We start from the raw sequence: 15,244 nt of genomic DNA, 5'->3' as shown, positions 1-15,244 counted from the left end.
AATACAGAGAAGACATCTCACATGCCTCGAGAAGACATATTTTCCCTCCCAGCCCAAATAAATCCTGAAGCCATGATATTTAAAAAAGCCTAATGATACATTGCTAAGTTTTTGGCATGCCAGATCAAATATTCTTAATGAAACCTTTTTAAAATGTGGATAATATACATGTGGTCTAGCTCTTGCGACATGCTGAACATCCAGAGCTGTGGCTAGCACTGCCTTGTGTGCACAGTGGCGTACTCAATTGAGTAACCATGTTTAAAGGATAACATGACATCTCTTACCATTCCACTTCAGTGGGACTGACTGTGGGATTAGAGTTAGGCAGGTGACAGCGTGACAGCCTTTTCTGAAAAGTGACAATTCCAAAAAGGTTCAAAGTATGATACCCCAAATGAAGATTCAAAATTAGCCTTAATCGTTCTTACAAATCACAAGATGATAGCATAATTCATGTTGAAAGGGACCTCCAAAGGACATCTACTGCAGCCTCCTGCTCAAAGTAGGGGCAGCTCCGAGGTCCGACCAGGTTACTGAGGGCTTTAACTAGTCCATTTGCCTTCAGGATGTCTATTGCAAGCATTGAAGAGTTTGGGTTTTGTATTCAAACAGAAGAATTCACAATTAGCGAAAAAGAAATCACAACAGCCTTAGAAGTATCAATGAATATGATCCACAGGCTACTAGGAGTCAAGTAACAATATTTTTTTTCCCCAGAACTGATTTCCAACATACTATTTTAAAGCAACAACGAGTAAGCTGAGCTGTGATGGTTGATTCTCTAAATTCTGCAAGTTTGATTTTCACAAGTGGCAATGACATTGACAGCTTAGAACACATGAGCTTGTACTATTTACATCGAAACACACCTACTATGAAAGTGTATTTGCTTACTGACCAAATATACGCTAACACTAAAATGTTAGCTTTATATAAACTACCTACAAAGCCCATCCCTGGAAGTAATAAGCTATTCGTTAAGGATTCCTTAGATTCTTAGTGGCATTTCCTGATAAAGGTCCCATTTATAAGCACAGATGACATTTAATATGCACAGTTTTAACAACATTAGCTTGTTAAACCCATTTGTTCTAAAGTGTGCTTTAACCCGCGTTATCAGAATTGCAATTGAATTCCTCACATGGTTAAAGGGCAAATTCAGATACCTTTAGTCACCTTTTTCCACAACAAGTCTCCCTGAACTAACTGGAGATTGATGATTAGAGAATGAACAAAGGGCTGAGACTGCACACAGGGCTAACACCAGGGTTACCATGAGACAGTGGGGTTTCTAAATTTTACCTTCAAAACCTTCACAAGGTCTCACTGTTCTATCAGTAGGGTAAAAGCAGGGAAACCTTCTGAAGTCAGCAGGTTTATATCTTCTGAAATGTGCTTCTAGAATCCAACTTAATTCACATACTGGAAGGAGAACATGTCCCTGATTTCACTATAACTGTCTTCAGACACAGGAACGCAGCTGGAATAGTCTATAAAAAAATATTAACATCAGTAAAGCTGATGGAGTTGCTCTGCTACAAATTTGTCTGTAAACAAGGACTAGTGAGAGCCCCATGCAGAGCCGCTGCATTTTGGACTAAGAAAAGCAACACAATCACAGGTTGAGAATGGCACTACTGAGCACGAGATGGGGGTTGTTAATTCAGATCGACTGTAGTTCGGGTGCGTTCAAGTGCTTTGTGTATAAAAAGAACTTTTCTAACAGTCAAAAAAATTCTAAATTTTTCTAAAATTTCTAGAAGACCTTTTAGTCTGCTTTAATGACACGATGTGGAAGACAGGACAGTTTGCAGAAAAGTTGTTTTTCACTTTAAAAAGTGAACTTTCTGAATTCAGAGTAACTACTGTGCTTCTGGCAGTCCTCCCACTGTCATTTTGTGCGTTTGTCTTCCCAACAACATCCATCCTCCAAAGCTCTGGATCACAAAACGTGACACACGGTGCACATTGGGACCCCTACCAGCAGCCAGCCAAAAATGCTAAGGGGAAGAATTTATTTAGTGAGTATTTCCCATATTCCACCGTAACCTTTTCTGACTACCCTCTACCTTCTCTGACAGAGCCTGGAGTGTCCCTTTGCCAACCAGGATTTTGTTAAACCTTCCTCTTCTATATTTAGTGTCCAAAACCTATAGCTGTAAATGGGTTTTCCTCCTATATTATTAAATTCCATAGCTGTTGGTCAGACATGCCATCTCCTGCCTTGTCGTACCAGAGCTGCGATCGCTCTCTTCCTTATTGCCTGATCAACGTTTCTCTCTAATTACTCTCTTCCTTATTGTCTGATCTCTGTTTCTTCCTAAATATCTCCTTTAGCACCATTCAAGCATGTGAATTACTTGAGTTTTAACACGGGCATATTTAAGGAACCAACAGTATACAAACAACATTAGAAAATCTACAACACAGATCTCTGCTAACAACGTGCAGTTAATGAGGGCATGACATTCTCTCTTCTGTTTTTTTTTTATTTTAATCTACACCATCAGTACTGTTAACCCCACCTACTAAATCCACAGGCACACACCTAGCACTGGTACAAAAGAAAAATGAGCTAGAAAACCCCTTATGTTCTCAGAAAAAGAGAAGATGGTGAGGGTATGACAGATTCATAAAGAAAAGCAGTATTTCATCCTTGTAACCGTGGAATCTGGTTTTGTAATAATAATTGTTTGTGCCGCTCACTTCCTTCAACACCTGTGACCCTGCTTGTCACGGCCTCGTTGCCTGCTGGAAACTTGGCAAAAGACAAGAGAAGAGATATTAGGGAAGCAGTGCTACATCCTGAGAGAGGCCATAAAGTCCAAAGGTTGAAGAGAATTGCCAGGAGCAGCCTGATAAACGAAGGAAGCATGTGGCTCTGAAGAGACAAACTGCTGTGCCCGAGTACAACGTGTTCAAACTCTGTGAGCTGCGCCCCAATGTCTCACATGCTCGAAAGACCACGCTCACTGTCCGGGGACCTTTCCCAAATAGCCCCCTCAGAAAAGAAGTATTTTAAGCCCCTTTCTGAAACGGGTACGTGACCACTCAGTGCACTGCACATTGCCAGAATTTCACAGATCTTAAATCCAAAAAGCACTCCTCTTTAATTTTTCAAATTAAGCGAGGATGATTTGTTGATTTAATAAAAAGAAAAAATCCCGTGTAAAACCCCTTCTGAATTAGCATATTCAAGCCTTTCCAAAATCTGGCTCCAGTAAAGAACTTGTCCTTAAAAATCTATCAGACTGTAACTAAGCTTGTAACTTGGCATGTGAAATAAATAAGCCAATAAGCAGATCCTTCAGAAATTTTCAATTAAACCTGTAAAAATATCTAATAAAATATTCAGCAGTTGAAGAGTTTTTATTCAGGAGGAGAATACAGCAGCTTCGGTTTCTTGTTAGGAAGAGCATGGGGTATTAATAACTAGAGTAATTATCCCCCTCCTCCCTATCCACCACTCACTCTGTTCCACTAGCACAACTTTTTGTGAAGCCACACTGTAAATCCAAGCAGAAAACTCTGCTGGCTTTCAGAACAAATCAAACCAAGAACCCAGCATGGCCCCCACAAAGAACTAAGCAAGCAGAGGCAACGAGGCAGCGCAGGAACGGCAGCCAGGGGAGGGAGGAAAAAGGACGTGAATTGCTTTGAGCTCATATTGCTGCCGAGTACTTTCTATTATAAAACCATAACCTAATATGCTTTTAAGACTATGGCTCTGAACTGCTTCACACGGTGCAGCTCCTTCCCTACGCAGGACCCTATAGGGATCTATACCATGGTGAAATGTGCCTGTGCGGAGCTTGCAGGCTCAGACACTGCGCTCTATTATACTTTTCACTATTCAGTGCTTATTCACTAAAACGAGAGGATAACCCCAGCAGTGCTTGTAAACACAACGGCTTCCTTGAGAAGCAATGGCAAAATCCCTAAGTCCGGCTCTCCTTGTAAGTAAAATGCCTGACTTGGGGAGGGCTGTTCTCCCTGGGGAGTTCAGCTGTGGGAAGCGGGAGCAAGGAACTGCCTTTTTAGGACTGTGGCTGAGCAGAGCCAGGAAGCGCTGGGGCAGGAACGGGGCTCCCGCAGCAGCTCGTTGGCCTTATAAGGAGAAAGCCAGGTATTTCCCCAGCTCTGTACTGGGAGCTGCACAGCAAGCCCAGCAAGGTAAGGCCAGGCAGGGCTCCCCGGAGAACCTTGGCCCACCTCCGGTGGGGGGGGACCCTTGGCCACGGCCCCACTCCTGCTCAATGCAGACCTACAGCCCCGCCGTCTCCAGCCTGCGAGCGTTTCAAATAGGCCTTATTAGGAAGCGGAGAGGCTTAATTAATTAGAAAGATGGTTTTCAGATCAGTAAAGGCAGATGGTTTGTGGGTGAACCGTACTTGATTTTGAATGTGACATTTTTAAGGCATTCAAGGCAACATTTTGGAGCGCCAGTCTCTAATGTCAGGTATCTTTTTAGCCACCTACATAAGAGGGCAGGTTTCCAGAGGTGACGAGCAGCTGGATTTCCTGAAGACTTTTAACAGAAGGGGCAGGACACCTAAGCCTCAGACACCCAGCAATTCAATTAAGCAATCTTTAGGAACACATGATTAAAACTCCTCCCCAGCTGCCTAAAAATTAAGGCCTCTTGACAGAAAAGCACAAAGATCTTACTTTCATTCAGTTTAAGGTAACATTTCTTTTTATGACTTGTTTTATTTCTCAAAGGAGCAAAACAAACTAAACCACTTCAGGCCACATCCATCTATATAGGATATATGGGTAAGCACCCTTGACCATGAACTGTCCCATATCGTTGCTCTTTTTATGTTCCTGACTCTAGTTTTTAGAAGTAAAAAGAGAAGGTTGTGAGTAAAATAGAAAAAAAAAGTACATTTTTTTCCCAATCATATCCATTCTTAAATTTGATTTTTAAATCTTTCCCAGAAAATGGCAACAAAAACTGACTGTCCTTCCATATTTTTCTTTGGCAAAAAAAAAGAAGTAATTTTTCCTTTAGATATGCTTTTTAAAAAAAACTTAAACTGTAACATTAAAATGAAACATTACCCATCCAGGAATAATACAGCATCCCAGTCATGAAATGGCATATTGAAATTCAAGGAATTACCTGTATGTTTTATTTTGCCGTCTTAGTTTTTTGAGGTTAAACGCTGAATAGCACAGGTTTAACTGAAAGCAGCAACTTTTAACCTAGAGGTATGAGAATTGCTTGATAGTATTGATCTGTACCACTTTTTAAATCCACAGACAAGCGTCCTCTCTACATCACAAACTACTGCCATGATTAGTGCCTTCAGGTAACATTCGCAGCAGGAAGACCAAAATTTGGATGAATCTTGCTACATCCCACTTGCAACATATTGTCAAGAAAACACGGGAGAAGTGCTAATTACCCATGGATAATCATAGGGCATACGACTCTAGGATTCCTTCTGAGAGGCCCATCGGAGAAACAAGGCCACAGACAACATGAAAAATTACATGAAACAACTAAAAAATATCTAGAGACGTGACAAACTTATCCAGTAAGAGCTCAGACATTGGGTAGGGTTTTCTCCAACTGTTGACTGGGTTGAGGTTACATTTCTGTTGCTCCAAGAGAGCACCAAGGTAAGACCACTTTCATAAAAGGAATAAAAGTTTTGATACCAGGTTTCATATTGTAAATTTCTGCTTTAAAATAACTTGCTTGCCAAAGCAGTGCAGCTGCCAGCAAGGGAGAAAAGCAGGCAAACTATTCCCTTAAAAGCAATGACAGTGCTACACTGCTCAAGGTACACGAGGCATCGCTCCAGAACTAGGGAACGTTGGCTCATTAGGAGCAATTAAAAAAACGCTGAGGGGATTTAAAAAACAACTTCCAAAAACAAAACATGCATATGTACCACATGCATTTGTTTATGCAGCTGTAATGAGTGATGAAATCCATTTATGAGCTGAAGTCATAAGATTCTAAGCAGGTCTTTGTTTAATCTCAGTAAGTCGTGACATTTCCCTACTACTTATAATAATGTGATTTGGATCAACATTTTCAAACTTATGCACCTGGTTTTTAACAGCACTTACCAACTGCACTTCTCATCTGCTTCTCCGGAGACTGAACAGTCTACTGAGCCACCGCTTTAAGCATCCTATGGACAGATACAGAAACCTTTGTTTTAGTTTAAAATAAGCCTGTAATTCCTGAATTCAGCATACATTCTGAAATTCTTACTCAAACTGAGACTCTGTGCAACCTGCAAAGAGTATAAATAAAAATCAATGAGACCACTAAGTGGAACGAATACTTACGGCATCAGCCCTTCTACAACCACAAAGTCTATCCAGATGGATGCCCTTAAAAGACTTTAGAAGGTTTGCTATAGACAATGGCTTTCGTTCCAGCGTGTTGCTGTGACTTGGAAGAATAAAATGAAGATAAATGCAGAAGTTTGCTGCTTACATTAATGCAGCGTTAGTGCCCTCAGTAACAAAGGTAAAACAGAGTATGTAGTGAAAAAAAGATTCAGCATAAATAACTATTGTTACATATGTTTCCTGTGTTTAGAAACTGTGCTAGGCTTTAGATGTATTCTTATATAGCTTTAACAGTATATGAATCAGTAACCCTGCATATAAATCAAGACCCATTTTTAGCTTTGATATTAAGGAGGAAAAAAAATAGAAAAAAAGAAAAGATATTTGCCACTGCTGCTCTTGCCATTACACTTCTGTTAGTTTTGCAAACAGATCTGATGCTTTGTGAGGATCAGATCAAAACTAAATGAATCTAGGTCCACTGTTAATATAAACAGAGTGACTTTTTTATATTTCTCTTAAGAAGGGAAAAAAGATTAGACTCCTGATCTGGACAAAAAGTCAATCCACTTAATGCACAAGAGCAGGACATCACAGACAAAAAAAAAATTCTCTTAGCCTTTAAGGTCCGAAAGAAAACGTTGCTGTCTACGCCCATTCTCCGTTCTCTTTCTCATGAAAAATTCATCTGCTCTCCAGAGTCCCAAACGAGTCAGGAAAATTAGTGGATTTTACAGTGTGTCACCAAATGAAGATGGCAGAAGGATATAAGGAAAATGCAAGGATCTCTCACGTAGAACGTTTTGTTCCAAGCAACCTCTTGTTTATAGGCAAAAGCATAAAGTACAAGGTAATTTCTTAAGCGGCTTGGACCCTAACTCAAGAAGGCTCTAAAAGGCCAAAGCCAAATATGCACAACCAGCAAAGTCAATGTATCACCTATCTGGCACAAACAGAGTATGTTCCTATACCTTGCATTTTTTACAATTTATTTTTGTTGATGAAGGAAAATAATATACACTATTGCCAGTGTCTTTCCCGAGGTGAAAAAAGAAGTCCTAAAATGATCATCAGTATGAGGCAGCCAGGGAAGCACCGCAACTCCTGAGATGGAAAGTGGCGCTTTTCCTGCCATTTCAGATAAAAACACCACCTATAGGTGCATGTATGTTACACACAACCACTACGTGGACTTGGGAAGAGAGACAATATTCTCACTAGGACTCTATAAGGGCTTTGTTGCCTTCCATTTTCTTAGGATTTTCAGGTAAAAGTCACACAACGCATACAAGCCATATCAAACAAGAATCTGTAATATTCTTACTGGCAGCTAATTTATATATGCTTGCTATTTTCAGGGGAAAATAAACACAGATGCAATCTTCCTACCTAAATTTTAAGTCTGTAGGGATTATATTTTATATTCTCCCATTTACAAAGTCCTGTTCATTTATTTTCCTTTAGCTTTTTGGGATCTACTATACCACTGTGCCAGATGATAGAAAATGACTGTGACACCTGAAGTCAGAGTAACAACTGAAAAATATGTATCAGTAGAAAAAACATTATTTGATATGCTGGTCCACATGAACTAAACCCAGCTGAAAAGCTCTGAAAAGGCACATTAAAAAAATAACTGTGAGAGCATTAAGTAAACAGTTCCCTTACTGGATTTGCTCTAACTGACTAAAACCTTTCTTCCCCTTTCCACATTAAAAGAGAGCCCTAAAACCACATTTTGCATATTTTATTAATTCAAAACTTTTCTAACGTGGTTCCCAGGGCAGACCGAGTCTAACAAAGTTTAAAAAATGAATCTAACATTGTTCTAAAATAACAGTATTAGAATCTGGTGGAGTGTGAACAACAGGACTATCAATAAATGTCTCCTCTTATTCCCAGACCCAGAATGGAATTCTAAACAATTCTTAGCCCCTAAGATTCACAATTTATTGAACCTGAACTTGCGCACCAGCTTTAGTAATCAATGTTACCTATTTCATGCCTCTGACCGCTTTCATCGGAGAGAATAATTGCACATTTGGGGAAAGAAAAACATTTTTGTGACTGTTTTAAAAATCGCAGTTGAAAGTTTCTTGAAAGGTCAGAAAGCTGGGAGTTATCCTGCTAGAAACAGATTAGCAGGCAAAGGGTAGGCAAGGTGCTCAGGGGTGTATGGGAAGTATAATCTATCAGATTGATAGCACCACTATGTATATGGTACAATTATATCTTATCTTCCCAGCCCTGCAACCAAAATAAACCACACCGAAGTCTTGGAGTCTGATTCTGTTGTCTTTAAGCACACACCCCTTAGGGGTGGCGACCCAGGACACACCACACATCTTTTACTTCATGTAAGACAAAATCAAAACAAATATAATCAGTATTTTTCCTTTTAGGACTCTCACTGAGATTCTTTGATGTGTTTTCCCTAATTGTTTTCTCTTATAATCATCACACTCAGGGGTTTCTCTGAGCTTACAATGGTCTAGTTTTTATGTAACCTCTTCCATGCGGGCACCTTCCCAAGCTCCCAACACAGCAACTGCTGTAACAGTACACAGCAACACTACACCAAAGAATACCTTGTCCAAATGAAACCAAAAGGGAAATTTAGATGAGTACATTCTGCTTAGGTTGGAATTTTGGCTCAGACACAAGAGTTATCACTCCTGGTCTTACAAAAAAAGCAGCTCTAATGGAGATACTGAAAATGAAAGTATCTCTTCTACTTCAAAGCTGAAAATCTGGCCATTTCTATAACATGTTTTTCTGCTCTGGGAAATTTTACTTATCTGTACCTATTCACGAAGGGGAAATCCTTGGTTCTACAAGTTAGCAGTGGGTTTGCCATTCACTTGACTAGACCTGAGACTCCACCGGTATGATTTAGTACCCATGGTATAAAACTAGTTACATTTCTAATTTCTACCTGGCTGCTTGTCAATTTTATTTTGTCTTAGGAGCAATTATTCACATTTACATTTTATCTCGATTCTCTTTAGCAATATCCCTATTTACATCCTTAAACAGATTACCACATTCTTTTCAGCGTTACCCAAGAGATGCATTGCTGTACTACAGTTCTAAAATTTTCCAGATCCACTATTAATAAAATGCCTAAACTTAAAATAGGCACGGTGCAAAACTCGCATAACTGGAACATCTATAAAATGCCCTGTAAACAGCTGCCCTACATCTAAGTTGCCAGCAGATTCATGAGGTTCTAGAGTTAATTTCCATTTATCAGCTCAGATTTACTGATACCGCTGATGCTCACGTCTGTTTTCTCTGCTGTGTCTTGTCAAGACACTGCACATGGAGGAAGCAAGAGCTAAGACAAGAACTGGAAACATTTCCTTCACGTGGGAAGGTGCCCTGCTAAGAAACTGCTTATTGAACCTGACAGCGAGCTTATAAACAACATTAGAGGGAGTGCTCACACATGTACTCCCAATAAAGGGGAGGACAAGGCAGTGAAAGTCAGAGCTATTACAAGACAAATACAAATTAAAGACACTGTTTTTAATCTCCAGGATACTAAAATATTTTTGAGGGCTCCCAGTGTTTGGGGGAGAAGGGACGGAGAGAAGGGGGTAGGGGGAGCGGTAAGCTCTACTGAGACTTTTCTTATGGTTTGTATCACCTTTTGTGGGAAAACCACTCTAGAAAAAAAGCAACAGAGGATTTTGAAAGTAACAGAAAAGCACTTGCTAAGGTAGCTTGCTCTTTGTAAAACTTCCCATGAGGCCTGAAAAAGCACCTTGAGCATGCACTTTACCAGACAGCTTTGCATATGAAATGCTGTTTCTTTCAATAACAGTTGTATATTTTTACCATGGGGGTTATTCCTGTCAATCGTCCCTTGATTACTGATCTGTGAGAAGTAAAAAAAAAAAAAAAAAAAAGTCAAAGCTACCACAAAGATGTAAGCATAACTATTAAGGTTCATAAGATTTTTGACATTCCCCCTCCTTACCCTGAAACTTTAACCCTTGAGTGAATGCTGCCATATACATTTCCTTTGCTTGGCTGTCTGGTGGGCCACCTGGAAAGCATCAGCACTCTAAGGAGAAAACTGCTATTGTTTATTTGGAATTTCCTTAAAACAAAACCTTGCTGTCCATTACCATTTCCCAGAAAGGTATATTGTTTTATCACCACCCCTATCAAATTCAAGTGCAGAGACATGTTTACGGTACGTGCAGTGGCTCAGATAGGCTGGGCTGTTGCAATCCTGTTGCAATCCTGTGCAGAAAACAGAATGTTAAGGCCTGCGTGCTGCTCCCACGCCCTCCCCTTTTCAGGCTTTACATTAACTCAGTGACACCCTGCCAGGCACAAGGTTTATTTACACAACACAAAGTCTTGAGACCAGCCTTTGTTCGACTGCAATGTTGACAGGCTTATGAAGCACCACCGGCTATAGTAAAGGTATATTAAGAATCAACTGAGGACCATGTATGAATGAAACGTTTTGAAGCTCGCTTGATTGAGTTTCCAGCCGCGGCGCAATTCTCTTTTAGCCAGAAGCTGCTGGGACACACTAGGGACGCTCCTGGCTTTCACAGAGATCAGTGAATTGCACTAACACGGTAGTTCCACAAGGACTTTAATCCGGGATGTGCTGGTGACACCCTGCAAAGTAGCAAATGCCTCTCTCCCCAGCCATTCAGGTTTTTTGCTGGGATAGATTTGAACGGGGATGTATTTCCCAACACGTTTCACCTCATGGCTGTGTCAGCGCAAGGGAGGGGACAGCGTGGGAGCAGGAAGAGGGCAGGACTGCCTCTTTTGTCAGCAGCGCTGGCCGAAAGCACTTGGGGAACTAGCAACATCCTAAATTGTGCTGATTTACATCTGCTAAAAAGCACTCCTTAGTTTTCCTTAAAAATGATTGCTATACGGATAGCATTTTAAGATGTAACACTCATGTAAAAACAGGCAAGAAAGCTTAGGTGCAGATTTATTGGGTGGAAGCATCCAAGGGGGCTGTAAACTTCACCTCCCCAGTAGTAGCGATACCCACTCCTGTGAGGAAGGAGCTGTTGTGGCGCTCGCCCTCTTCCCCGAGGGGTGTATAATGCAGAAGAGTTCCCGTTTTTCACGTGATTTTCTTCTTGTCAAAGTTTTGGACTAAGTATCAAGGCTTTTTCTTCAAAGAAACTATCTGTGTGATTCTGGAGAGTTGCTGATTGCTGTGCCTCACCTTCCCCCTTCTGGGAATCCGACATGTAATACTTCCTCCTACACAGCATTTTTGACATTAACAGCTCCAAACCACTGTCAGAGCCTCTCGCAGCACAGACTCTGAATCTGAAGAAAAAAAACCCCAAACCAACAACAAAGCCCCTCCAAAAAAAGCAGGCCCATAGCAACCGGAAGATATTTGGTGAAAATGTCAGAGAGTGAGCAGAGAGTGAAAATGGTGTAAATCTAGGTGCCAGGACATGCTCTACACAGTCCTGGGTCAGATTCAAAACACATTAAAAGGCTGATGAACCAATAAAAATGTCAATGGTTGATATCCTAAAAGCAAACGGGGCCAGTAACAAATATTAAGTTAATCCTAGATCTTCTTCCAGATGAAATTCCATTCCTTTTCTGCTCCTTTTTTCTTAATGCATTTTTTTTTTCAAATAAAAATAGTTCATACTACTCGTACAGCATTTATTCCCCATAGATCTGCACGCTTTACCAGAACTTCCGTCTCATTGTGCCCATTTTACAGGCAGGGAAACCAAGCCACAGAGATGCAAAAAGTGATTAAGGGTCATTCAGCAGAGAGGTAAAACCAGGGAAGATTGCAGTTCTATCCCATTTGAGTTGATTCTGTTCTGTTTGTCTCTGATGGTATATAAAAAAATAAGATTATTTCTCATTAAACTCCTGAGGTTACATTAAAGAAGTTAACACATTTTTCTTCACTTCGTACATTCTCTTGGTTGTCTTGAAGGGATATATATTCCCCACCGCTACTGCTACAGGGTAAGGTAGATACTTCGCAGAGCAGAAACATAAATGTGAAGTACACCACTGTTCTTATTAATATTTATGTAATCATCTCGGGCTGAAATTGGCTATCATTGAATTGACCTCAGATCTTTGACATAAATGCCTATTTGAAGCACCTGGCAATAGGCTGTAAGCATCCACACCCAGAACTGCTTTGTCCGGGCTTGCAGATTTGCCAGCCACACACCTTTTCCTATACTGACTGTAAGGAACGCAGTAACTGGAAAACATCAGCACAAAACATGCTTATATAGAACAAGGCTACGTCGTACCATTAGCTCTTACAACACACGTGCTTAACCTCTCTCACAGGACTTACCTGAGTCTACAGCCCGTTCTTAGCTGAACAGAAGCCTCTGCAAGTATGTGCACACTGCAGCTGGTACCCAGATTTCTAAACACCATACAGCCTTTTTTGGAACGTCTTTCTAGTTATGCTCCCTAAAAATAAAATAAATAAAATTTTTAAGAAAAGTAAAATTTAAAATTTCAATTAGCAGCCATCACAGCCATTAGGCCTTTGCTTTATTATTGTCCTTTTATCCTAAAAATTTTCCTTCATCTCGTGAACTTGTTTCTAATATATTCAAATGTTATAGCTTTTTATATGTTTCATATGTTCTCAACAGACTGTGTAAACAGTCCTGTGAGCTGACCAACGCGTCTGCCAAACGCAGTGCTGGCTGTTCATGCAGTACTTCCTCCAGCACATATGTGAGTACGTGAGCAGTGCTCCTCAACCCACTGTGAAAAACAAGATCTCAGGTAGGGATCAATACTGACTCTGGACTAAATTTTCCTTCTCTGCTTCCTCAGGAACGTATAGACACTGCACCGTCGGCAACTACATATAGTTTTTACTGAAGAAATGAGGAAAGAAGAGCAATTTTGAGGGTTTCAGGTATCTTGGTTCTTCTATGAAAGGCTTAAGGGGCTGCTGTGGACAAGACCAGGACATTCCCATCCTGGGAGGGGACAGGGCTGCCCAGATCAGAGGGGAGCAGCTACACAGACGCTGTGTGACATGTCCGCTGTGATCAGAGATCAGGTTGTTTATTATTACTCAGATGGGATTGAGGAAGAGTAGCAGTTTAGTAACATCTTCTCCAAAACTGAAATCTTTAACTCTGGTTATGCTTTCAGGTATTGCCCTACCCAGGCCGTGCCCTTTCCTTCCTCCAGTGCCTTCCTGGGCTATTTGGCAACCGTCACTGCTCCCACACCATGACTCCAACACAAATGACTGTCATCCAGAGTGAATGATTCTATTTGAATTACGTGAGCAGGCACTCTGTAAACTTCCCCACAGGCTCCACCACTATAATCCCTGGGAAGGAACAACCTGCAGGACCTACTTTCACTGTTCAATGCTTTCCTTGTTTGTCGCTACTACCGTCAGAAACATTACTCGAATTTGGACAGGTGTCCTTACGTCTGTCAGCCACCAGCCACTGGTGCCATTCAGTAAAAGAAAGTCACCGTCCATGTCCAAGCCTGAGCCCACAGCACAGCGAAGGAAAGGTTGATTGCTCACTGGAAATCCCTAAGCTCCATGGTGCTTTACACAAGGCATTTTTGGTCTCATGCAGACTTGCTTCCTTTCCTTCCCCTGTTGCAAACACCGCTTTATCCCAGGTTGCCAGGAGCCTACTGTTCCAACAGCTGCTAAGACAGAGTGAGGTGTCAACTTTGACAGGATGCCAGATTGTTTATTAATTAAAAATCCATGCATTTTGTATCCGTTCTGAGACCCTAATCAAAACTGAGCTATTTTACCAAAGTCTCTGAATGGTTAAATCCAGTTATTCTGAGACTTTGGTTCATAATTGTCAATCATAAATCAATGCATTTTGTTGCCACTACTTCTTTTAATATGTGTTTATTGAAAAATCAAAATGCCAGAAAGATAACTTCAGTTCTCCCCAGTGAAACCACACCTCAGTAATGTCTGAACAAATGCCTGCTTCCAGCGGGACCTTTGTCCCAAAACACAGTAAATATCTTTTCAAAGGTGTTCATCCGCCTCCCCAGCACTCAGCATTAGCGGGCTTCTATTTGTATGGTAAATTTTTCATGCTGCCAGCTCACAACGCGGAGCGCAGCCGTCTGCTTCCCATATGCCACCTGTTCTCCAGGGCCTCCTCGACTGCTTACCTTCACTCTTCGGGCTCCCGCTGCGGATCAACTGCTATTCTGCCAGCCTTGTTTCTGTGTGGAGGATTTTTCCGACTGTAAGCTCCACAGGACAGGAACTTTTCCCAACTCTCTATTTCTTGGAGCACCGGTTATTCTATGGTATAGAAATAATGAACACAGAGACGTTAATGGTGTGACATTTGGATTTGTAACACCTGAAAAAGCATGGGGAGCAAGGCCCCAGTGTTCCTTTCAGACTCATCTCTAGACGATGTAGTTAACTTCTGTTTGGTCATTTTTTTGATTAAAAATTATACAATACATACAGTTTGAATAAAGAAATATATAGTTCATACCTTATTTGAAAATACGTTTTCAAATACATGAAAATACAAAATACATGACCACTGAAATCCTCTATAAAGCTACCTGGGAATGGGAAAATAATAGTGAGAAATCTAGTATAACTATCAGGTAAAGAGAAGATCAACCTATCTGCTTTAGAGACACTCATATCAAATCTTTGATTCATATGTTGCTGCACATCATAAACATTCAGCGTTTGAATCTCTCAGACAGAATTCTTAAGAAAATGGAAAATGTTTTAAGTGGTTCCTCCCCTACTTCTGCAGTCTTTCTCTGTGTTTACAGTGTTGCTGTCCTGCCCCAGAGGTAACCCAACAGGTCTTGCAAAGTCTCCAAACTTTGCCCCACCTCCATCATTCACAATCTTGTCTCTCTAACCTACTCATTTTCCTCCGTTCCACAAACT

General features: G+C 40.8%; 1 long non-coding RNA gene across 1 annotated transcript in view; it reads right to left on the bottom strand.

Moving 5' to 3' along the window:
* Positions 1–15,244, bottom strand: part of LOC141467036 (uncharacterized) — a 72,154-nt gene that overhangs the window by 24,082 nt on the left and 32,828 nt on the right. The window contains exons 2-4 of the long non-coding RNA XR_012463326.1: positions 14,491–14,626; positions 12,656–12,777; positions 6,088–6,152 (exon numbers count right to left, since the gene is read on the bottom strand). This is a non-coding gene — a long non-coding RNA (uncharacterized lncRNA). The remainder of the gene's footprint in view (positions 1–6,087; positions 6,153–12,655; positions 12,778–14,490; positions 14,627–15,244) is intronic.

Source organism: Numenius arquata, chromosome 8, assembly GCF_964106895.1.
Source record: "Numenius arquata chromosome 8, bNumArq3.hap1.1, whole genome shotgun sequence".
Classification (NCBI taxonomy): Eukaryota; Metazoa; Chordata; class Aves; order Charadriiformes; family Scolopacidae; genus Numenius; species Numenius arquata.
This window is presented reverse-complemented; position numbering and strand designations above follow the sequence as displayed.